The sequence below is a fragment of the Athene noctua genome, chromosome 11, assembly GCF_965140245.1.
Source record: "Athene noctua chromosome 11, bAthNoc1.hap1.1, whole genome shotgun sequence".
In the NCBI taxonomy this organism is placed as follows: Eukaryota; Metazoa; Chordata; class Aves; order Strigiformes; family Strigidae; genus Athene; species Athene noctua.
In genome coordinates, this window is record NC_134047.1 from 2,457,424 (window position 1) to 2,483,378 (window position 25,955).

Consider the following 25,955-nt stretch of genomic DNA (forward strand, 5'->3'; position numbering starts at 1 on the left):
GTGCCTGGCTACGTTCGCCCACGGTCACGGGTCGTAGGTTAAATCGCCGATGAAGACAAGCATGATCTGAGACCCTGGGTAGGAGTTTCTGATGGATGAACACCTAACACCTTTTACCAGGTCCAGGAAGAGGGTTGGAAAGCAGTTGAAAACAGAATGATCTTAATCTGTCACAGATTCACTGTAGCTTATGTCACAGGATTCACAGTGTTAAATTCTTTGGCTATGACGCACAGCATGAATTTACATTAATTTAGAGTCCTCGGAATCCATCTAGATCTTTTCTGTGCATGTGTGAAGTGCCTTAGTGGCCTCATTAGAGGATCTGGGAAAAAAATGTTTTGTTTAAAAAACTTAACTGCTGTAGATTTTCCAATGCCAAAATGGTCTCTCTTTAATTAAAACCCTTACATAAATAAATATTAATTTAAAAGATCATACAGAGAGCGTTCATATAACCCAGGTTTATCCTGAACACTGTCAGTAGTGTGATACATAGGCAAAAGCACAAGTGCAAGCATGCACTGACACTCTCCCACACGACTTTTTCAGCCCGTGTGTGCCTCAGATCTCACTGACCTAGAAATGGTGCGATCAGAAACTATGGATTTTTCTTATATAATTTTTTTCAATTGGTTCTTGAAGTTGAGTAAACATTTAGCTTCTTCAGGATTCTGTAGCAGAAAACTTGAAGGCTTAAATGTGTTTCATTGGAAGATCTATTTTTCTTTTTCTTTTCCTTTTCTTTCTTCTTTTTTTCTTTTCTGGTTGCCTGGCCCTCTATGGCATTTCTTAAATACTGTATCACATTAGCTATCCTCCAGTCCTGTGGAACAGGGGCGTATTTAAGGGGGAGGTTACACACTTCACTTACAGTTTATTTATTTTCTATTAAGTTACTTCGGATTGCTGGGTAAATACCATCTGGTTGCGGCAATTTGTTACTGTTAATTTGTTCTGTAAACTCTTCACATTAATATTTCTATTTGAGGTAAATCCTTCAGTGTGTTACCTTGAAAGAACATTCTCAGTACGAGTACTTTCCCAGATCTCTACGGTGAACACGACTGTGTCTTTCATGGACATATGTTCTATGTTGTGATCATCAGATCACCCTGCGTAGCCCCTGGAAGGTTTCCTCATAATGTATTTCTTAAAAGTTTTATGCTCAGTTTTCATGCCTTCTCCATACTTTTGGTTTGGTTTATTGTGATTTTACATATAACTTGCTAGAATTTGTTTCTTGTATGGAGAAGACTTTGGTTTTTCACAGGGTCTTTATTACTTCTAAAAAACTTCATGTACCATGGTGATTAATGGTGTCAGATATTTTTTCCCCTCAAATTTTTTCTTAGTAGTTTATGTGTATGCATTCAATTTTCAAATACTCCTGATAGTCTCCTGATATCCACAAATGAGAAGAAGAGGTTCTTAATGTTGACTATGAATCCTGAAAAAAACCACATTTGTATTCCAAATATCACAAGTTTTTTCAGTGAGATACACTTTTGATAGGTGCAGAAACTTAAGTCCAGCTTCTATCCTTATGATACAACCTTGTCTATCAAACTCACTTTGTAACATAGTTTGACATAGAAATGCATATGTCAAACCTAAAATTGTCAAGAAAAACGTTAAGAGCAATGGACACCATCATTCAAAATGCATTCAGTTATAGCAGCTTTAATGAAGGTTAGAAGCCCATCAGAATACACAAGAGACTTGGAGAAGTGGTAAGATTTTCCTGTTTGCTTGCTAGTATAAATGAACAAAATGCACAGCAGCACTATTTAACTTAATCTGTAATCATCATTAAAATGCCTGTCAGCTTACTTGCACTTCTACTTTTCTGACAATCCTTTAAAGTAGAGAGGATAACTACATCTATTCTTTTTTACAAGTCTGCAAATCATTGCAAATGCCTTGTCTTACTCTCATAAAGGTTATACTTCTGTATCTTGGAGTTACGAAATTACTGTTTTATTTGCATTTTCAATTTGCTATACTAATCATACTTTCATTTCAAGTCTACCAGTTACAATTTCTTTCTCTTCTTATTGTAATGAGCCCTATAATCACCAGAATTTTATGTCTTTAAGATGCCCTTTACCTTGGTTTACTTTCCCACTCATTTGTTCGTAGGTTTTCTTGTCTTATCATGTGCGCCTCTGGCCTGTGTTTTACTTTCCTCCATCATTTTTTGGTTTCTCAAGAGACATGTCTAGGAAAAGAAACATTTTAAAACAAATCAATCCTTTTAAAAGAAGGTAGTTCAAATTTTGACAAAATGTTTTAAGTTGATCTCTTCTTGGACCTAAATCTTATGCAAGGCCATTATTCATGAGGATGATATCTCTTATTATTATTAAGGGATTAAAACAGGAATAGTTTCCCAGTGCCATAGGTATAAGTAGATATTACAAGCTAGTGGACTGACCTCTAGAGCTGACTGCCTGGACAAAAATAATCTGAAAGCAGAAGAGAATGGAATCTGTTCAACCATTTGACATCACTGTGCAGTGAGATACCTAAGCCCAGAGTTACAACGGAAGCTCAAGGCCTCGTAGGTAGTTTCTTCATAGTTTCCTCCAGGCATAGGCATGCAGAGAACGAGGAGTTGGTCTCTGACTAAACGTTAGGCCAATGTCTGAGGTTTTGTAAACTAGTAAAGGTGGGCTATGCTTATACTTAATGGAAAGTCTGTATATGGTAGCTCACAGCAAAGTGTAGGATAGTGAAAACGAAAGGCATCAATGAATCATTTGTTATTTTAAAATAACCTTATCCAGCTGATTATCAAATCCTCACAACTTCACTGCAAACAGGCAGTTTGTTATTATGTTCCTAATCACAGGTTCCCAAAGGGACAAAAAACAAGTGCCCAGGGCTCATTATAGCTTAATCCCATGTGATTATTATATCAATAGTTCTAAGGCCCTTTCCAGTCTTACAGACTGGATTCGACCCTGGCTTACACAGGGACAACAGGTCCAAATATCAAATGTCTCTGGTATGATTTCCCATGAGTTACAACTAAAGTTGTGGTTAGAGAACTGAAAACCAGGGTCTGTCAAGAAGCCAAGGGTCTGAAATTGCATTGGCAGGCTAGAAGAGAACTAAATATCTGGCTTTGAATCAGGAGTAGCAGAACTGATCTGCTAGTCAAATGAATTTATTTATCCCTTTGAGTAGAGACTGGTTTATTGGACTCCTTTGAGCAGAAACTGCCTTATTTTACCGGGGTTGAATGCCATTCTCTTGATTCAGTGGAGGAGGTATGTGTGTTTTTTGAAGACACAAATCATTACACAAAGATTAAAGGAAATGTTCTCAAAAATAACAGAAAGGGTATGACGTGGTTTATTGTATTGCATTTTTTTGTTCCATCTCTTTAAATTTCAGGGAAAGACAACCAAACCTTTTATTTATAAATATTCCCTTCAAAATTTCAGTTAACACTGTACATAAAGGTCTGATGTTTGCCCTATGATATTCACTCTTACTTACAATAATGTGAATATCTGAGTCTCCAATCCGGCAAACATCTGCACTTGCAACTAAGTTACTTCCCTGTTGCTTGAGTCTGGTGTCAGACATGCTGTCTGGGATATACAGTGGTCAGCAATGCTGATGAGAAATATATTTATAATTGAAGCCTTTACCTGATTCTGTGAAAATGATCCAGGTTATTTTAAATAATTTCAACTGTTATTTGGTTGTTCTGTTTTAAATTCAGGTTTATTTGGAAGAATTGTTTTAGGGATCATTCTTGGCTATGCCAGCAGACTGGGGGAGTGTTAATGCCTCATGGAGGAAAATGAGAGATGTTTATAGATGGCTGAAGAGTAGGCTGGGCTTGTAATTTTATACTCCAGAGCAGCATATGTGACCATAAATTTGTCATTTGAAGAATTGTCATTTGTTGTTTGAATTCTTCTCTTTGAAAAATAAGATTGGTTTGTGCTCGATACTCAAAAGGAAACCTCCTACACTTGTGCAGTTTGTGCTGTTTCATTGGACTACAAGTTGTCCATAGACTGAAGCCAAGAGATAGAAGACAATTCCAGTTTCTACACTGTGGTATAAAACTCAGTAAGTGTCTTTTGGATGGTGAGTTTATCAACAAGGTTATTGCTGAACACTTTTAACAACTTGTTTGAAGACATCTCTGACAGCAAAAAAAATTGCACACCATAGCAAAAAAAGCCTTAGATGATTTCATGTCAAGGACAGTATCCCACATATTTCTGAAGGTGTCAGCAAGTAACTGACTACAAGTTTCCAAAAGGTTGCTATATTCCACACTGAGCATTAAAGTGGCTGCTAACTGACAGCAATGGTTCACTATGCTGTTCATCAAGAGGGATTATGCAAGGGAGTGACATCTTTAGTGCAGTCAATGAAGTTTGTGAAAACATTACCTTGAAGAAGCTGTTTTTCAGTGACCATTAGTGGTGCACCGAAAATGGTTTGTGATTTGTTTTTGTTCAGAGTGAAGCATCCAGTGTCCAGGTTCACTGACTCTTTGCTAAGAGGCACTTTGTCTCAAAGACAGTAGCAAGAATTTGGAGAATGTCCCAAAAATAGTTGCCAAAACTGTAAATTGAACTGTGGTCTGAGTGCTGAACTGCTGCCAGTTCCAGGCACTACTTGATGAAGATCGGTCACAGTACTTAACTTTGCTATTATACAAAGTCATATGGCTTAGCAGGAACAGGAATTTGATGGGTGTGTAACATGGCTTGATGAGATGAGACCTTTTTTAAAAATAAAGGTTGGAAATCATTATTAGCTGAAGAAATGGTAGGGTTTTTCCAGTCCCTGTTTTACCATAATGTCTAAAGTCATTAAAACCGTGAACTTTAGGAAAATACCCAGGGAAGTATTTCAGTAATATCATGGATGACATTATTCAGAACGTTGAGAGCTGATCATTAAACAGACTCTATGAGCTTTGTGCTGCTGGATTTTTATCAGAAAGTGCTGAGAATAGAGAAGAACATCTAAAGAAGAATTCTTATTTACAAGATTATATATTTTTAATTTCATTGCAAAGACTTGAAATTTCTTGCAACATTTATGGTTTGCTCAAATAGAATTAATTCATTTTTGAGAAAGAGTTAAATTTTTGTAAGGTAGAGAGCAATGTCCTATCCTAGATGTGCAACTCAATACAAATCAGTGTGAAAGATGGAACCGTGGAGCTTTCAGTTAAAGAAAATTGTCTTTTGCTTCCTGTTCGTGTGTTGTGAGGTGTTTTATGATTGTCAGGCTGCACTTCTTGGATTACTCTTGCTCTGTATACATTTCTAACTGCTTTCCTCGGTGTTTAACTTCACCAAACTAAGCTTTCAGTAGCATGTCAATAACAAGTAGAGAACTAGCTGTGTCTGTCAAAAAAGTATAGAAGGCTTGTTTCAAGCAGTCTTCAGTGAAACATGAGCAGGATGGAGAGTGGTGGCTTCTGAATGTGTCATTTCAATTTTAATACAGTTACTCCAATGGTTTCTCCAAACCCAGAAAAAGTTGTTGCTTAGAAAGTTTACACTCACAGTGCTAACTCAAGGTTATTTGTTTTATTTGGACAGGATTCAAAACCTGTTTTCCAAATGGCTGCTTTGTTCTGCACTATATACTTCCCAGTATTTTAACTGGACTTGAATTCAAATTAGTGCCATCATATGTACTTTCAAGATGGAAATTATTTTCAGATGTAGCAAATTATGTTGGAGTCATGAAAACCAATACTTAAGAATGGTTGGATGTATTAAACATGTAGACAGTGACATGTTTTTTACACACGACAACGTACAACTATTTAAGAAACATGTTCCACAGAATCACAGAATCGTCTCGGTTGGAAAAGACCTTGAAGATCATTCAGTCCAGCCATGAACCTCACACTGACCGTTCCCAACTACACCAGACCCCTCAGCGCTGGGTCAACCCGACTCTTCAACCCCTCCAGGGATGGGGACTCCCCCCCTGCCCTGGGCAGCCCATTCCAACGCCCAACAGCCCCTTCTGCACAGAAATCCTTCCTCAGAGCCAGCCTGACCCTGCCCTGGGCAGCTTGAGGCCATTCCCTCTTGTCCTATTGCTTATTACTTGGTTAAAGAGACTCATCCCCAGCGCTCTGCACCCTCTGGTCAGGGATCTGCAGAGGGCCAGGAGGTCTCCCCTCAGCCTCCTCTTCTCCAGACTAAACCCCCCCAGTTCCCCCAGCCGCTCCCCAGCAGACCTGTGCTCCAGACCCTGCCCCAGCTCCGTTGCCCTTCTCTGGACACGCTCGAGTCATTCAATGGCCTTTTTGGGGTGAGGGGCCCAAAACTGAACCCACTCATCGAGGGGCGGCCTCACCAGTGTCGAGTACAGGGGTGAGATCCCTTCCCTGTCCCTGCTGGCCACGCCAGTGCTGACACAAGCCAGGATGCCATTGGCCTTCTTGGCCCCCTGGGCACACTGCTGGCTCCTGTTCAGCCAGCTGGCAATCAAGATCCCCATGTCCCTCTCTGACTCGCAGCTCTCCAAAAGTTTACTAACTTGCTCATGATTTAATAATAGTATTTGAGAAGTGGTAATTTGGTCATAAACAGATCGCATAGAGGCAGTGGTGTTTAGAAGATTTTTTTCTACCCTCTGGCTTACTTTTGTACCATACTTATTTTCTGAAGGAGATATGCTTTACATGGAAATTTGCCAGCATTGCTCCCACTTATAAAGAGGGAGATGCCCAGCAATTTGGCAACTACCGGGCTTTTTCTGACCTACTTTTTATGCTTTGTATAAATAATTGAACAGCTGGTAAACAAACATATCTGTCCGTTCTACTGTGTTTTATAATGTAATATATTTTTACCATTTTTGACCGTAGTTAGTAAGTATTGTATTCTGAGCTACCTGCAATAATGGGTATTGCTACTATATTTAGTCTACTGAAGGGACACTAGATTTGGAGTTAGAAAAGCAGCTCTGGCACTAAGTTACTATGGACAAATAATTTTGTCTCTTCGTTTTGACTCCAGCCTTTGTCCACCTTGGCACAAAAGCTGTATTTTACTATGCTCTTAAATTTTGGAATGTATTTTGACATACATAAAATGGTAGGACGTACTCTATCTAAAAAAGGGCTAATTTGAGTAAAAATATCCCCATCTTGTGACACCCATGATTAGGTGTAAGGGCTGGAGCAGGTGTTTAAAGTGGGAAATGCTTTTCTGTAAAGGCTTGACCATTCTGGTTTGGGTGTTTTTTTGGTTTATTGTTTTGATTCATAGTAGCTGTCTTCCATGTCCTCTGTGACTCATCACCCTTCCTCAGCTAAAGGTTTCCAGCTCCTCACAGCTTGTTTTTAGGAGTCCTTCCTTTTCCAAATGATCCAGAATGAGCCGGCTCAGCTGGAGGGCTGTGGTGTAGTCCAAGTGAGCTAACAAGGCCATCTGGACCTTCCTTGGTGAGAAGATGCAACTCCAGTATTTCTGGCACAGCATATGTGAGGCATCGGGGATCAGCCTACCCACTCACTGCCTGACCACCCTGCCTACAAAGGGACTAGAGCTGAGTGCTGAGAATTAGTTCCTCTTGTCTTTACTCTCCTCCTTTCACCAAATGGGACTTTATTTTTACTTATTAATCAGACATTTATTTTAGTATATTAAGTTCTTGATCATTAGAATATAGGACAGATGGCACAATTTTAGGATTATCTTCCTCTGTAGTGGCACAGCTTTCTCTTCGCTTAGCATGCAGCACTATTGCATCATCACCATGTGGCACTAGAAATGTACTGTGAGAGAAGACAGGTCAGGAGGATCTAGTTTCTCAGCGGCTTATGTTCTTCTATCTAATGGTGTCAGTTGTTACCAAGTCAGATATTTGAAGAATTGTGTACACATGGTAATAGCACTAAGCAAAACAATGTGTGAATTTTACGGATAAAATTATACACAGATAACAGCATATTTTAAGAACACTGAGACAGTCCTAGAAAATAATTCAGATTGCAATATACACTGTGAAGATAGATAATTCCTTAAGTATTACAGAGGAAATTAAATATTTTAAGTGGCCCTTACAGCCATTAAATATAATATTTGAAAGTGTAAATTGATATTACAGTTCTATAAAACCATTATTTTTTCAGCTCACATCTTTGTGTCTAAAATAAAAATGTTGTAATTTAAGTGTTCCAGCAAAAGGATGTATGAAGAATTCAGCTTTTACTTCCCTAGGCAACTTATTTATTACCTGGGTAATGCAAATTAGTTTACTGCTTGATTAGCACAAATGTAAGCAATATACCAAGAAGAGAAATAATTTTATAATTTTTATCGTGGTACATTACTTCAAATTGCGTTCAGCAAACAGGTTATTGTTCTACACGTTGTGCCCTTGAAAATAAATGCCAGATATATCTGAAAGATATGAACAAACCTGAAAGCTAATATGGACTTAATCCAAAGGCTACTGAAGCAAATGGAAAGATACCCACAGACTCCAATGAGCTTGGGCTAAGGGCCAGGGAAAGTAGCATTCAAGTCACCTGAGAGCAAAGCTGCTGAAATGCAATTGGAAATTTTTCTTGTCATTTGCTAAGCTTTATGGGAGAGACATCAGCTGTCTGGATTCTTGCAACAGAAAGAATATATTTGGGATGCCCATCTACTGCTGTTCAGATTGTTTATATGTGCAGAGAAATGACCATCTTAGGTAGGATACAGCTGTTATTTGCGGCTTAAGAGGAATCTGTGGAATCTCAGAACTGGTCATTGCTATAGCAAAAATTAATAGAAATATAAAAGTAACAGAACTACCATTATTGGCAAATACCCATAAATGAGCCCAGACTCTATGGAGAGTGAAATTACTTTTTTTTTTTTTTTTTTTAAATCCAAATTAATGTCACTAGACTATTCAGAGGAATTTCTTTCAGTACCATAAAGCATGTCTGCCATTGTGCTAAAGATTTAATATGTTAAAAATTCAGTGTTCTTTCTCTGTGTCATTTCTCTGTCTCATGTTACTGTCCTGTGACAATGACAATACCTGCAGGTTCTCATCATTAGTATGGGATAAACATGTACATGTTGGTGATGGAAATTCTGCCTAGTTGGTGTCTAATCAGCTCTATTTTGGAAGTCAGGTAGAAAGGTTTCCAATTTCAGTGCCAGTTACAGTTCTTACCTGACTAGTTGGCCAGGTTTGTTGACTATTTTAATGATTGTTTCAAAAATACTAGTTATTTGCTTGATGTTAGGCAGTGTTTGAAGTGGTAGTTAATTTCTTGTAGCTTCTGAGCTGAAGACCTTTACTATGTATTCAGAACTGAGAATCCTAAAGAGTGGTTGTATATAATAGTCTCACTGAAGAAATTTTTTGACCGAAAGTGTAAGTTTTAGTGAGCAATGCAACACTATACAAACTCTTTGTTTACCCTGACGTGTAAATTTTGCTTGTCAGTATGCTAAACAGGACTATATGAAGAAGCACTTATTTAAGTTAAACTCAGACAAAATGCTAATCAATTTCATTCATTTTTTGAGTTTTCTTTCCCGTGGTTTTGCAAAATCCTCACGTATGGCCAGCTATCATAATAAGACACATCAGAGTGGAAATGTATTTATTTCAGAACTTGTACTATGCATAGGGAAAGATGGAAAAATGGTTTCTTCAGCTGCAGTAGAAGAAGTACCATAATCGTAATAGAAATAAATAACATTTAATTAGAAACCTTTAGAATAATACTTTTTAAATTGTAGAGGAATTTTTATATTGGGTCAAAACTGTCTATTTGTTTTTTTGTTTGTTTGTTTTGTTTTGTTTCGTTTTCTGGGGTGTTTCTTCTCACTGTATAAAATGCTGGGCCCTTTTCCTGTATTTATCAGTTAAGTCAATAGTGGATTTTCCTACCAATGAGCAGATGTTTTCAAATCCATGGAAAAAACATTGATAACTCTTCCTTGGGACCTACACTGTTACACTACTATGTTCCTTCCAGTTCTGTTGGAAAAGAAAATGTTTAGGACATTATTCCCAGGTTCAGCCAATGTTCTCCAACGTCTTGGTGTGCTGAAAAAGCAAATCTGAACATGATGCCAAATGCAGAAGCTTGTGTGGAATATCATTATCTGATAAATAAATCCTTTTTAAAGCTTTACTTGGTGCTTTGAAATAAGAGGTGCACACTTATGAAAAATTCACTATACTGTATAAGCAAAGCACACATTAAATAAAGTTGGGGGGGGTGTGTGTTGTGTATTAAGATTGATGTACTGACAGATCTCAAAAACACTCAGCAAGCAGACTGCTTTCTGCATGGGGTTTGACAAATCAGTAATAAGGCCTGGTACTAATTAAGAATGTTGTTTCTTATGGCTCAGGGCACAGGAGATCATTGTGTTACCTGTAAATGCATACATAAGCAATGGTGAGAACAGAGGTGGTCAGATGATTTGCTGAACTAGACTCATTCAAACAAATTATACTACAACAGAGCCAAACAAAAAATTATATCGCCAGGAACAGGGATTTCCAGTCTGATTTACAGATTATAAGAAGCAGTGACTCTATGAAAGATATGAGTTCAATACTACTTAAACTCACGCAAGGGCTACCTGTACAAAAGGAGAGTACATACTCCTAAAAAAGGGTCAGGGCATGGTTTCTCTCTGTGTGAAAGATATTGGAGAAACTGGTGTTGGAATTCTGCCTCCAGTCTAATGAATGGTTCTGCTAAAGAAGATGCTTGAATAGTTGAGAAGCTACAGAGAACCATACGATAGCAAGGCTAGAGAAAACATTTAGAGACTTAGAAGACCTTCACCTGATCAAGTGAAAAAAAGCCAACCAACACCTTGACAGAGAATATTTAGCACATCTGAAAAAAGTAATAATTCTCCATTCTTCAGTGTCTCCAAAACAAGTGGATCCCTTCCTGAAAGAGGCTGTTTAGAGAAACAATTTTTTGTTTTTTTCTTGACTGGATTGAATTGATCTGGATTGAAATTTGATGGTTTATAGTTTACAGGAAGCTAGTGCAGATATTCTAAAGACACCTGAAGACACTTCTGTCAAATGTAAAGCATATGACACTGTCCCGAATGACATTCTTGTCTTTAAATTGGAGAGGAATGGATATGATGGATGGACCACTCAGTGAATAAGGCATTGGCTGGATGGTTGCACTCAAATAGTTGCAGTCAACGGCTCCATGTCCAAGTGGAGAGCGGTGATGAGTGGCGTCCTCAGGGGTCAGTGTTGGGACCGGCGCTGTTTAACTCTTTGTTTGCAACATGGACAGTGGTATTGAGGCACCTGTGGAGAAGGACTTGGGGATATTAGTGGATGGAAAACTGACTGTGAGCCCACAATGTGTGATCACAGCCCAGAAAGCCAACCGTGTGCTGGGCTGCATCCAGAGCAGTGTGGGCAGCAGGTACAGGGAGGGGATTCTCCCCCTCCACTCTGCTCTCATGAGATTTAGTGTTTCCCCTTAGCTTACACTCCCCTATACGTATTTTTACTATAGTTTGCAGTTTTTAATTGCTTATTATACTCCACTGGCCAATTTATCAGTATCATTGTTATTTTAGAATGTATGAAGGCTCAGTGGAAAATTCAAGTAGCAAAAGAGAATTCCAAACTCTTGCCTGTGTACATATGAACCACTTGTATACTTGTGATTAAAATCTTTGCTGTGCTCTAGGGTAGCCACTGGTGACAGCTGCTTATTGTACAATCATGAAGTATAATATACTGATAAAGCTGTATGTGCCCTTGATTTTGCTACACACTTTTATCAGCACACTTTTGTGCTAATTGAGTGCATGGTTTTATATTCGATACAAAGTTTACTATTCTCTGTGTATCCTATTTATGAAAATATACCTTGTTGATCTAATTTAATATTTTACAGATTGAGCTACATAGCTTCCTAAGCTACACACTTTATTAGCAACAGTAAGCAAGTAAACCAGTATTTCATCAGCAATTGTGATGTGCATATTACTAAATTTACTTCCATTGCAATGCTAACATTTTTTATAAACACACTGCTTTTTAAAATTCACTTTAATACTCAATATTCTTTTAAAGCATCTGTTTGACTGGGGGACCTTACATTTAGAAACAGGTCATGGAATTTAAAAGCATGTATTTTTGCTATCTGAAATTTGAATAAAACCAGCTGATACATTACTAAACAATTTGCCACTTGCTTATATTTATGCTTGCAAACTAGAAATAAATGCAGATGAGTAAGGATTCATATGTTACCAATTAATTAAATTATTTCCTACTGAGGGAAATAGTTATTCCTAGAACCAAGCTTAGGCTCTACTGGCTTCACTGAATTTATAACACTACATTTTGACTCCTTACATTCAGTTAAAAATATATGTTTCTAATCTGTATTAAACTCCTCATTTCACTGTCTCCACATTTTAATCTGATTTTTTCCTAAGTAACTGTAGTCTAGCATAACTTTTCAGTAAATAACTTCATAGTTTCTTCTTCCAAAGGTTCCTATTCCATGTATTTTTTTGTTGGTCAGCTAGGATTCAAATGTGAAAAATGAAAAATATCGTTAAAAAAAATTGAACATGTGTACTAGAACGTTGTTCCTTCTCAAGTAAGCTATATGAGGCCACATTGAGAGGACTTTCAGCTTAATTGAACCATTTGCCCAATTGATTGTTTCAGTATCTGAGTTATTTCTGGATCAAGTGAACCAGCTGTTATTCATCTCTTCTTGTTAACAATATCATATTTTATCTTTACTGAAATAAAAGGTTTTCATTTCCTTTCATTTTTTCACACCCTCAAAAAGATGTGTTACTCTGTTAAGAGAGATGGAAGTTCATTTGTTCACATATTTTAGCAAAGCTGAAAGCTCTCGGCAGTTCCTGGAATTGTCTACAACTGTAACCTAAGCACTTGCAGTGCAAGAATACTGACAGCCTTACTAGTTAAAAATAGTTCATATAAAAGATATGTCTTGGTTTAGGCATTAATACAGATATCAGCACATCCTCCAAAATGAGATTTTACCTGTTACAGCACTGTGATTCTTAGGATGTTCAAAAGACAGCAAATGGCAGTAAATTGAGAAGACATTAATAAGTTCATAAAAATGCTGCTAAGTGCTGCTTTTTGCAAATGATCTTCCTCTTTCTCTGACTCTTCTGCAGCCCAGTAATAATTCTGAGTGTGTGGTAGAAGGATTTTGACATCTGTATTACGGTCACTGTCAATGTATTCCTCCTTCTCCCCTGAAAGTGCAGCTGCAGCTTCAAAAAATAATTATGGTGAAGTGAAGAAGCTGGATCAAGTAGCTCTTGCTGTGATTTCAAAGTCTTGCCATCTTCAGGCTGATTCATCTGAGTTACACAGTGTTTAAAGAGCCACATAGTCTCTGTGTGATGGAGAGAATACGAATATGCTAAGGATGCTTTTCAGCTATTTAGAGTTATTTTGTGTATTTTGTCATTGCTAAGGCAAATCTAAAGACCTTACCAGAGAAAAACTTCTTGAGATATATACAGCAAAGGATATTCTAGGGCATTGAAACTCTCCTTATCACATACACAATAATTTCCACAGAAAGAGTTGAGCGTAGCTATGTAAGCAAGCATGGGATTTAACAAGGCAGGTGCTGTACTGACGTGCTAATTTGAAGCTGAAATAGGCAGAAGACATGAGACATTGTTTGCCTCAAATTATTTAGGTACAACATTTGCCATTCCTATGTTTGATTTAGCACCAGCAGATCTACAATTACCACACTCTGAAATACTTAAAATGTTCTAGTCAATTCTGTTGTCTAAAAATATGTCAACTTTTATGTCAAGTGTGAAGACTGAAATTGTCACTTGAGCAACAGAAAAATGTCTGCTAATTGCACATTTAAAGCAAAAGAAATATTGAAATTAATTTCACTCAGATTTAAGGAAAAGTGATTTGCCTCATATGACAAGATAATTGAGTTTGGCATTAATATTTGATTTGACAGAGAAGTAATCCCACAGTCAAAAAGTTTACAGGCCAGAGAATAGTAAAGAGGACAAGTAGTTCAGCATTGTTCCTGTCACTTCTTGATTGTCTGTAGGTGTGCAGGTCCTTATAGAAGGCTGAAAGTCATTCCCATTCCTGGCTCTTTGGAAACTAAAAGCAATTGACAATACTAGGCCAGGCCTGAATGCTGCAACTGCGATCCATTTCAAGAGGTCCATTGATTTTCAGTGGTAAAGGAGCTGTCTTCCTGATTAGAGCTAATTGTAAAATTTTGCATTTTGGTCACTAAGTGAAAACATAGAGACATTATACTTATACCACTATGTTTTACTCAATTGATTAGTTCAGACAATCTAAGAATCCAGGACAGATTTAAAGTTCATTATTGTTAAGGAATGCTTTTCAGTTACTTTTCACACAGAATCGTCTAGGTTGGAAAAGACCTTGAAGATCATCCAGTCCAACTATTGACCTAACACTGACAGTTCCCAACAATTTGAATAGGTTTGAATCAGGTCCTGAATTGAGGATGAAATGGAAGCTTCAGTTTCATATTTGCAGTTGCCTGTGTGGGCATAATTAAATCCGAGTTGGGTTTGAACCCAGAACTAGGGATAGTTTCTGGAGAGGACTTCTACCAATTGAGGTAATGCAAAGAGGCCTGTAACTGCAAGTCATCACTGAAGCCAGATTTCTGTGGATCCAGATCACAATAAGCTGTAGATTAAATAGCCAACAAAATGAGATACTTGCCTAATTCTTAGAAAATCAAGTCACTATTTTCATAAATACCTTTAATAAATGTTTGATGGAAGTTAATTATTTTCCTGTAGCCAGCATGATACATGTGTTTCTAGTCTCATAGTAAGAAAAAAATCAAAATATACCTGTAGAAAACTTACCAAACAACAGATTGTAAGCCACTCTGACTTTGCCTTTATCCATGTAATTGTGCCCTCTTTTGATGTTATGTTCCTTTGAGTTCCTTTCTATATTACAGGACAGCAAATATCAAAATATATGCATAACAGTTCCTATTGCCTGAAGGATTTTTATTTTCTCTAAAACTTTTTTCTTTACATACAAATTTAAAATACCAAAGTATTAAGCATGTCTTTATAAAAGAGCAGCTTTATACCATGCTTAAAGACTTTAATTTCCATTTTTTTGAAGAAGGTAACAAATAAATGTTTTGAAGGAGTATGGATGCTGATTACATAAGAAAGCTATGTGCTAGTGTGGCTTTACTTAGGTGTTTTAGAAATTTTAGTAGTACCTTAATGAAAGTGGAACTGTACTGCTGGCACTGAAAATTAAAACTGCAGAAGAATTTAAGTAAAAGCAGGGAGAAAGCTAAGAGTTGTGGAAGAGCACCTCTGGCTTGGTTGAACAAAATGAATGAGGGAAACATGGACAGTGCTTCCTGCACTTTTGAAATAGCTAAGAGCACAACACACTAACAGCACAATCACAACAAACAGGAAGGGCAGACTCGTTGGAACACCTGCTGACTGGCTTCTGCACCAGTGTTAACAACCTAAATATTAAAATGGGGGGATTAGGAAGCATGGCTTCAGATGACAATCCTGATAACATAAGCATCTCAGAGGCCTGTTAGAAGTGGGATAATCAATGAGTAACTTACCCATTATGCAGGAGTGGTAGACTAGGATGTACTGCTAGAATAGTGATGTTGTGTGTGGAGAATATGTGAAAGGGTAACAGGATAAAAACATTACAGAGAAAGAGAACTGCTATAGAATCTCATACTCTTGCAAAATAAAGGTATCATGAAGATTGCACTACAAATCCATCAGTTAAGAGATTTATAGTGATGCAGAAATGTTAAGTGCACTAGAGAGGCTGCAAATAATAGGGCAAGGTGTATCAATGGAATGTATCAACTGTAGACTCAATCAGTGGCTCAAGACATAGAGATGCAATTTTTGGATGCAATAAATGGATGATTCCTAGAGCAACTAGAGCCTAGAAGAAAAAAATGCTATTCTGCCTTTGTTCTTAAGTACTGGATAGAGGCTAATTTAGAGTTACTAGTGGACAAGTGATGTTGTAATATGACCTTGCAGCAGCCCACGGGCTGTTTAAAATATTAGAAGCCCAGCTCAACTATGTACCACAATTCAACAGAAAACAAAATGGAGACCAAACCCTCTCTGCAATTCAACAGAAAAATTAAAGAGGTTCTTCTAGTGGCAGAGTCAGTATTCAACAATGGAAAACTTGCCCGAAAGAGAAGAGCTGGAAAGTCATGAAACATGGCAGGTCAAATGGGATCTGAACAGTAAGAAGACTGAAAAAAAAATTTGAAGGACAAGCACATAGAAAAATGCTTCCCAGATACAGTAAAAGCCAGAAGCCAGTAGCAAGGTAGGGAAAATGCACACAGTGATAAAGGTGTAGGAGAGAATCTTGATAAATACTGTACGTTGGTTTTAACTTCTGAAGACTCTGTTGATGTCTCTATACCCATCACAACACTACAGTCTTTGCAACCTATAGACCAGTGAAGTCAGGCTCATTTAAAGGAAAATTTACATAAAATAGGTAAGTTTAATGCTAATGTGTTACCAGAATTGAATTGCATTCACCTGAGATGTCTAAAGGAATACAAGTATGAAATTGCAGAACTGATGGCCAAGGTGTGTAACCTACCATGACGAACAGTCATTGAACAGAGGACAGATGGGGAGCCAAAGTAATTGCCATCTACAAAAAGGACATGAGAGAGAATCCTGGGAACTACAGACTGGTGAGTCTGAGCTCCATCCCAGCTGTATGGTAGAATCTATAAAAAACCAAGGTCACTGAGTACGTGGATAAAAGTGGTCAATTGGGAAAGAGTTAGCATGACTTCTGTTAAGGAAAATCATGCCTCACCAACTTTCCGGGTTTCTGTGAGGATGTAAGTAAAAAAAGAAAAAAGGATAAGGAAGATCTAGTGAACTTCATACAGTTGTTCTTTGACATGGTTCCCTTTCAGAAGTTATTAAATAAATGAACTTGCCTCAGGACTGGTGGAAGAGTTCTTTGGTATGCTGAAAAATGATTAAAGGGTAGGAAGCACAGGGATCACATTTCATTATGGAAAAGTATTGACCAGGGACCAGTGCAGGACCAGTCTGGGACCAGTAACAATTGATCTTAATTGATGAACTGCAGAAGACAATAAACAGTGAGGTCTGAAGGTGACATTAAGCCCTTTTCATGACACCATCCTAATGACATGGAATTCCAGAAGGAACTTTGACAATTTAGTCAAATTAGTCAAATTCACTGTGGACAAAAGTAAGGTGATGCATCTAGGGAAAGAAAGTTTAAACCATGTTGATCTTGGAATGGGCAGTTATCATGCAGTATATTGATCTTGGAGTCAAGATTGACTGGTCTGTGAAATCAATGCTTAGTGTGCAGGAACAGCAAAAAAGCCAACAAAATCTTTGGGGATATCTGGATTAAAGTAGGTTTTGTAGATGAAGTTTATGTTCATATTTACTTATGCTTTCTGTGAAATATAATTCGCTGAATTACTTCATCCCTTCAAGCAAGTAGAATTCTCTAAGCACCACACAGGTGAACATCTTTCCAGATGAATGGACTTTGGTGAGAGATCCTCTTAATAAGACCTTAACTTAAAAACTAATTTCAATATCTTTGTTCTTAGCTAAGAATTCACAAGACAAAATGCTACAGTGAGGCCAACTGAACTGTCCTTGCCTATGATAAGGCAAGGACAGTTAATTTGCCATGACTAATTGGGAAATATACAGCATATTAATATGCAAAATGAAAGTGCAAGCTGTGGTTATGTCAAGCAATGGAACCATGTAAAAGATTGATGTTTATGATAGCATGCTCTGCCTCTCTAATATTGTGTATGCTTTGTTCTATCAAAATGAGGGAAGCTCATTGAATTGGGGATGAGAGATGCCCAGAGTTATCAGCATACAAAGTGAAAAGATGAACTGGGAAAGAGATGGCCAGAAATAGATAAGTCCATAAAACTTATCTGATTATATATTCAAGCAGTCCAGTACTAAAGAAATTAATTAGAAAGAAGTACCCCTCTATATTCAGATAGCCTAGTCAAGGCCATTATCTTTGCATCAAAAGGTGAATTTGTATTATGTCCATTCATAGATAATCTGTACAGCTTATGCAGGCAATGGGAGACTCTGCAATCAGGACATTTTAATAGAAACAATCTGAGAGTTAGAAGAGACCTCTCAGTGCCTAGGCAATGTTTCCTTGCCTTTTCCACTATGAGGCCTGTAGAGGTAGAAAGGTAGAAAATGGATTTGAGAAGCACATTTTGTAATCTCGCGAAGCTGCTAATTTAGTTTTACTTCGTCCTCAGTTGAGATGGTCACAGTTAATGAAACTTTATGAAGCTGAACAGCACCATGACTTGCAGTTTTCTTAAGCTCTTTTCAAGTAGTGACAAAAGGAATTCTTCTGCACTTCCCACCTGGAACACTGGAATTAGTTGTCCAAAGACTGTCTTCTGCCAAAGAAGGGGTAGGGATATGAAATCCTGTTTAATCTTCAAACTATTTCAGCAATATTTCCCTTCAGAATGTTTTTACTGAAGTAGGTAGTACCATCTGATGCACCCTGTGCCTGTGTGCTGTTTTCTCCGGTAACAGGTGGTGGTATGTTTTAGCAGTTTTCACACCATTCAGTGAGGCATCTGCAGACAGAGAGCCTGTCCCTGACAAGCAATGTATCTCACTTCTGCTTTGCATCTGACTTAGGCTAGTCCCCTGCCGTGCTTGTGGCTTGTGACTGCATCACTGCTTTTCTGCACAGATGCTTATCTCATTCAATTGCATGTTTAATGGGAAAATGGATTCTTGAAGTGCATGTTCCCATGTGGAAACTTTCTTGTTCTCCCATGATATTCTGTCTGCACCAGGAGCTGTCTGTGTTTCAAATCAAAAGAGAGAAATATACCACTCTGTTTTTCTTTTTCAGATACTTGTCAGTGTTAATAGCAACTCTAGGAACTTCCTTCTGTCTCTTAGTCTGTCCACGTTTCTGAGTGACAGTTCTGCCCCAGCTGTTCCCGTTCTCCACTGAGCTAATAACCATCTTGTTCAGATGGAGGAGGAAAGAAAATACCATAGATCCACGGTCACTGACATTACTGCATGTTTTTCTGTAGCTATGTCTTACGTATAGCCAACAGCAACAGACTAATACAATCCTATTGTACTGCAAGATCTTGATTTTTTTACTTTGATGGCACATCTCTGTTCTCACCACACATGTTGAAACTGTCTCAGTGTCCGTGTTACAATTTCACCTCTGCCACCAGCAGCCAAGCTGATGCATGTGTTCTCATTCAGATAACCTGAGAGTGGAAGAGATCGTAATGGAAACAATGGTGAGACACTAAAATATCAAATACAGATAACAGCAGAAAATTATATTCTTCTGTCTTCTCTGATTCAGAGTATCTCTCTGCTGAGTTTGGAGATGTAAGTTCCACCTCACACTATATGTGTTTCAATATATATTAATGTTTGAAAATATGTCCAGTGTAACATACATCCTTCAATGTTTACATAATCATTAAATTCAGGTTTTTCACCTGAAAAGCAAGTAACCTGTATCACATTATTTGTTGCCACCAAAAAAAGACTGTGAAACAGAAAATTGCTGAGGTTAAATCACTGGTTTTTTAATACTACTTAATAAATATTTGAGACTTAAGCTATTATGCTTTGGTTTGAGTTTATATTTTTATACAGTTAACTATAGGGATATATTGGGTTTGATGAAGGCCAGCAAAAGAGGGTTTGTCAAAGGCCTGTTGGACATAATCCAAGGAAAGTTTTTCAACGCTTACTAGACTGTAGTATACACCTTTTCTTCCTGCAGTTACAAAATGCCTCTATTCCTTAATCCATTTGCTTTTTTATTAACAAGCTAGAATTGGTTCAGCTAATACAAGATTATTTCTGCTCAGATTCTCATACTTTAGCTTAATTGACGCCTATGAAAACTTATAATTTTCTTTGTTTTAACCAATGTGCGCATTCTGAACCAATCCTTGCTATAGCATTTTTTGCTGAAGAGCCTGTGAGCTGGAAATTATTTCACTTTGAAAAACATCCAGTGTATTATTAAAACCATTTCCTTTGTCATATCTCTATGCTGTTACTCACTGTTCTCTTCATAGAGGCTAATTAAACGTTATGCTGCTAATCAGTGTTGATAGATACAAAGTACTGTAATGTCTTCTGGCTTTATGGATTATGCTAATGGCCATCTGCCTATTATTGATAATTTGTTCTTCAGTTACTGGAGGGGGAGGAAGAAGCTGTTTTGTTAACTATAAAAGGGAACTATTTGGTTTATGATGCATTCAGCTGTATCACCAGTTGTCTTTAGCTATTAAAGTTACTATAGCTGCAAAGAATATAATTTCATCGAGGCCTGAATTTTCTCTAGTAATTGTATATTAAATTTGTATATTCAGACATCTAGAATACATCATGACTGATAAGAGCTAGATGGCAATGAGCTTATTAAGTACTCAGTGTGTTAAACCAAAGGCAGATAGATACATGATTAAATTTCATACTGAAGTTGTCTAAAATGCTATTAACTATGAGGAGTAAAAGACCACGAAAAAAAGTCTAAATTCTGTAACATAGAAATCTTTAACAAAATCTGTGTGTGCAGGGACTGCCTCAAACAACTCCGCAAATCACAACATACTCCACTGGTGGCAGGAGAACGTCAATTATAAAAATTCAGATGCTCTGCTCAGAGAGGTAATGTGCACACCTGTTTTCATGTACTGTGATAGATAGTATCAGATTTTCTCCAGTATGAAACATATTGGGTAACAGTCCTTTAGCAGCGTATTAAATTTTGCAAAGCCTTCTTGGATTGTACTGAATATTCCAGTTCTACTTAGCTAGTTTGACTGTCTTGTTGCTCAACCAGAACAGACAGCTCTGAGACAGACAGTGAGAACAGACAAATGCCAGATGCTGTTAGCTCTAGAGTTGGCTGAAAAATATCCATAATTGTTTCAAAATGTGAAAATGCATTTCAGTTTTCTGTAATACTTTTTCTTGCTTCCTTTTGAGGTACTGTAATATAAGGAAAGCTGAGATTAGAAATTTTGATGCATCTTGGTAAGAATTTTAAATAAAACACAATAGAGTTTCTCATTAAAACTTTCCCTAGAACTATTTGGGAATCATGTCAACACTTGAAAATAAAGGAAAGGTTCTAAGCAGTAAGCACATTGAAAAACTTACACATTTGCCTTTTCTTTCTTGAGGAACAGTGCACATGTGAAGCTTTTGAGGAAATGAAACTTCAGTTTCTTCCAGTAATAAAATTAAACTAATCTGGGAATACTCACTGCCAAGAAAGATAAGTCTTCCGAAAAGAACTTGAAAACTCACTGAAGGAGACAGAGGATTGTTCAATGGAAGGGGATAGTCTGCCTGACGGAATAGCAGTTTTTAGCAAATACATACAGTGGTGACCATGATATGTTCTGTAACTATTGTTTTTCATTAGACTACTTTACATGATGTGTATGAATAGTAGTTATCAGTAATAAGTCCAAGTTCCGTAGAGGTTACCAAAACTTCATAAAACCAAGTTTATATCATGATGCCTGTCAATGAAGGGCACCGCTGAAAATTCCCTCAGGCAATCTGGAGTAACTCTGCTTGAATTCTGCAAATGTTTTGAAGCGCTACTGAAATGCTGTATCAGTAAATAGAAACACTGAACGGTATGGTTCTCTCTGAGTACAATTCTTATTATATATACCAACAAAATATGAACGGCTAGAGTTAGCCCAAAATGAAATTATTGCCTTATATACAATTTCTTTAAAATTGGGTAATAGTTCTCATATAACAGGAAAGCAGATTTCCCATGTTTCTTACAAGCTTACACTTTCATTAATGACCTAACTAACTTTAACGCTTTACAGATGTTTTATGCAGCTCTGATGAGCCACACCTGGGGCCTGATGGGCCCCCGACCTCCTCACCCCACCCCCACTTACGGGCCCAGGATTCTTATTTAAGCTCAGTCGTGAGGTTTTGTACCCTGCCTGATCAGTGCCCTGCAACTGTTGTTTTCCTTCTCAACCACCAGCATGTCCCTGCCTGGCTGTGGCCTGACTTCCCAGTTTGATCTCAGACCTGTCTTATCTCTTTGGAACTGTGTAGAGCTATCTGGGCTATGTATGATCCAAAGCTATGGGTTGACTTTATGGCTTCAACCCATACCTGCTTCATCACTGTGAAATTGCCTGGTGATCTGGATTGGTGGTTGAACCTGCCTGCCACCTCTGGCTTGGCTTGGTTGGCCACTGTGGGATGGGCCCTGTCCAATGAGGCCCTGCTCTGCTAGTAGGATTATCTCCTGGCTCGCCATCCCTTAGGGAGCAGTTGAGCCTTGCTGCTCCCTGATACTTTGTTGTGGAAAAGGCTGGGAAGAAAAGTTCTCCTATGACAATTTATTTCTCATTCCTGATATGTTCATGTTCTCAGTTCTGTGTTTTGTAGGATACACCCAAGAAGCTGCCCGTTCACCTTATACTTGTCATCTGTTCTAGTTCTTCCTTCTTGTAGATGTCTTGGATTCCCTAGGTACTTCAAGGTGGAATGTTGTCATTTGCAGTTACACCTCATATTTGTCTACTATGGATAAAGACAAAAACATAGTCAGCAGGGATTCCCCATGACTGATAAAAGGTTTGCATCCTAACACCACCCCTATTTGCTTCTCTCAGGGTCACTCCTGACTCCGGCACATTCTAGTACTTCTGTAGAGGAAAAACAATTCTTTAGGCTAGTACTGTTATATAAAGCTGCACATTTGAACACTGTCCTGTGTCCACACATTATCTGCTTTGATAAATGGAAAAAATAAGAGGTATTTTTTATCTCATTATTGAACAATGTTGATTACTTTGTGAAGAACTGAGAGGCAAGATGATTTTTTTTTTTCTTTTGAGTACTTGTTCAAAGGGATCTTTCCTTGCTTATGGAATATTTTTTTCCTAAGAAGTTGGTATTTATTATAGATGACCTGCTCTAAGAGGTGTTAAATGTTGAGAGTGTTGCAAAAGAGTCACTGGTACAACAGTGCTAGCAATTTTTTTCCTGCTTACAGCTGAGTGGTGAAAAAAACTCTCAACAGTCCAAAATCCGAAAGGCAATGCCACCCAAGTTTACATTTGGTTGTGAAGCTGCAAATAATTTCAGACACAATTTTGCATAGCATCCAGGATAGCAGTGATCTTTTTTTTTTTTTTTTTAAAGGTAGAAGAAATACAAAACTACTACTTTGCCAGTATTCATAGGTAAGTGCTATAGTTTTCACATATTTAGATGTCTGAGCTAAGGTGAAAGGATGTCAGTTCACACAGTGGGGAAAAAAATGGGTCTCTATGAAAAATTGCTACATTTTGTTAGGAAAATTTGTGTATGTGTGATCAGTTGGAATTCGCAACTTTCAGAGAGCTGTTTATGGTGATGAGTAATTGGAAATAGAATTAATAATTACTTGCTGTGTATAACTTTTTATTGTTTCAAAATATTCTGTGTACAATAGACAAGCTTTGAAACACTCCAATACCATTTTTTCCCTCTCTCCCCTTTTTCATGAAAGTGTATTTCTTCTTTAAAACTGAATTAAGTGGAAAGGTACATTTTTACATTACTGTTCTTCTCTTTAAAAAGGTTCTCATCTTACACAATTCAGATAGGGTTTTCAGGTATCAGTGCACACATGCACGCTCTCTGTCTCTCATTTAAAAACTTACGTCCGAGTTGGTAGGAAGACTGCTTTGAGAATGTGCCTGTTTCTTCACTCTTTAGGATGCCATGCAATACATCCTTTTTCACAACCACTTGTTCCTGGAAATCCCTTGTCTGAGGCAGTTAAGAGGTTTATACTGCTCTGTTTTACTGAGTTGTCTTTCTCTGCTCAGGTAGCAGGGATTTATTGAGGAAACCCAAATTTCACACAATAATTGAATCCTAATTTCACATCTCAGTGAACATACTTTGCAGTCTCAAGTTTTCTTTTCAAAACCTTGAGAACAAATCCCCTTCAGGGTAAGACACCCACTGCTCTGCTCCTCTGTTTTGAGGAACAGATGGGAGAATAACATGTTCAGGAAGATTAAACCATGATGCTGAATACAGAGTTCAAATGTAACTGGGTACTCCAGTAATGGATGTTTGTGAATCCAGGAGAATTAATTTCATGTGTCCAGCTATTTGCACACACTTTCAGACAGACTAACAGGGCTGAAATGCATATTCCTGAGTAAAATATACCAGCATGTTACCTATTAGCTGCTATCATAAAGAAAGATATTTAGTTACTCAACACATCTGTAAGAATAGTTGCTAGACAGAACTGTCAATGGGGAAGAAGGAGATAGCTGTTAACTGGAGTTCCACAACAATCCCTTAAAAGAGGGGAAACTCTCTCCATTTGCCTCAAGTGCTTAGATTGCAAACACTTGTCTGGTGGAGTGAAGAATGTAGACATACACTTTTTTGGACAAATGCTCTGCATAGCACCAAAAAAATAAGTTCTATGCAGATTGAAAGGATCATAACCAAATGTGAGAGACTTGCTGACGTGGGTACAAGTCACTTCTATGACTTTATTATAAAAAGTTGTAGAGGATTAGAATAAGAGTGATCAGAGAAGTGTGGTTCCTGTATAGTGCTTGATATCAGTGTATGACACTTTGTTTTTAAAAACATCAGTCCACTGAAAATAAGTCAAACTGCTCGTGAAGGTACTACACAGATTACTGGTCAGCTGCAGAACTCCTTATTGTCTGGTTTCATGGGGGAAATAAAAAGACATATTATGCCTAGATTAATATTTTTAATAACTTATGACTGAAGTGGGCTGCATCTGTCTTCTATAGCAGTTTGAAAGAAAAGACTGGAAACTTTGCAGTCCCCTGTGCAAATAAGCATCCTAGGGGATTGGTTAAGGCAGTCAAGTGAAATTCAGTTCCTGAACTAAAAGAAATTAACGGGAGAATAGACATGAGAGCATTGTGGAAGGCAAATTGATCTTGACATGCAGCATCTTTTGTCCAAAACTAATCCATTTCTGTAGATACTCATGAAGAGCAATAAATGTTGAGTAATTGACTTGAGACCAATTTGTGCTGGCAATGATTTTTATGAAATGTAGCTTTGAAAGGACCTCACAGCTTGTCAAGGAACAAATAATGCTCCTATTGACCAGCCAGTGGTAGTGTTTAAAAGCAGTCGAACAAAATGAAGCAAACTGTGTCTTTTAGCAATGTGTTGGGACATTAACCTCGTGACTTGTGTTTAACACAGAAACCAAGTTGTTGGCTCTCAAATGAGACAATGCTTAACGTGACAGAGGTATAGCTTCAGTGTAGCTAAGCCACAGGTTAAACTATCATGGGTTGCTTAAGACTAATGAAAAAAAAAAAAACAAAAAGGCATCCACACTGCTTTTAAGAGTATGTAAGTGTCATGTCTTATTTTTGTGCCAGCCAACATTGTCTCTGTGAGAAACTGAACAGCTCATTGGAAGCATATCCCTATGATTCATAGCTTCGTGTTTTGTCCTGCTGTTTTTGTTCACAGTAATCTACAAAGGCACCTGTCTGCCCTCTCTGGGAATAACGTCAGGAAACATTCTTGTCCTGGTAATCCAGGATGTGACTGCAGTTCCACGTGGCAGCCCGTGTTAGTGTGGGGGTCTGCATTCTCACCCCTGCTTGGAATGTAACTTAATTCACCATAAAACAGACTGTCAGGCTAAAGTGGATTTAAAAATCTTTCCTTGGTGTTACAAAATGTGATCTTGATGTTCTTTGCCTTGCGTTGGTCACTGTAGGGCTTGTGACTGTTTGGCTTTGTGGTGCTGAG